Source organism: Penaeus monodon, chromosome 8 (assembly GCF_015228065.2).
Source record: "Penaeus monodon isolate SGIC_2016 chromosome 8, NSTDA_Pmon_1, whole genome shotgun sequence".
Classification (NCBI taxonomy): domain Eukaryota; kingdom Metazoa; phylum Arthropoda; class Malacostraca; order Decapoda; family Penaeidae; genus Penaeus; species Penaeus monodon.
The window spans coordinates 31,703,882-31,704,767 of NC_051393.1; positions in this window are offsets into that span (position 1 = coordinate 31,703,882).

An 886-nucleotide genomic window follows, 5' to 3' on the forward strand; every position below is an offset into this window, starting at 1 on the left:
CTATCACCAGCCATCCATATCCGGCCCGGCTTAGCAAGCCAGGCGGGGCCAGAACACCCCAAACCTCGTTACAGCAAACGCCCCACTCCACATACCGTGTAAATCCACCCGATAAGCGGACACGGTTCGCAAATGCTCGGGGAACTCCTCGCTCATCCGACCCCATTCCTTCCCTCTTCTTCCTCTCCTCCAGTCTCTCCTTCCTATTTTCCCCTTCTCTCTCATCCCCTCTTCCTTTCCTCCCAACTCCCTTCATCCTCCATCTCTCTCCTGCCCACTTCATTCTACTCCCTTCGCTCTCCTCTCTCTACTACCCTCTTATTTCGTCCCTTCTCCTCCCTCTTCTACTTATCTTCCCTTCCTTCCCTCTCTCCCTAATTCCTTTCTTTTCCCACTTTTACCCCCTCTCTTCTCTTTCCATCTCCCTCATTCCTCTCTTCTCCTGCCTCCACTCCCCTTCCCTCTCTTCTTCTCCCCTCCCTTCCCTCTCCAAGTCCTCTCTCACTTCTTGCTCTCTCCCCTACTTATCTCCCCTTTCTCCCTCTCCCCTTCTTTCGCTCCCCATGCACCCTCACTGTTCGGATATTCTGCGTGCCGGGTGAGCGCGAAGGGCAAGTTCAGTTTATGGTTGAGGAGGAACATACACCCATTTGCCTTCGACTTTGAGCTGTGGCTGTACATGGCCATGTAATCATAGGAGCATTTACTTGTCCATTGTAAGTGAGCGAGCGAGAGAGAGACGGACACAAAGAGAAAGAGGGGGGAGAGGGAGAAGGAGGGAGAGGGAATGAGAGATGGAAACATACATTACATACACACATACACTCACGCACACACGACACGACACACACACACACACACACACACACACACACACACACACACA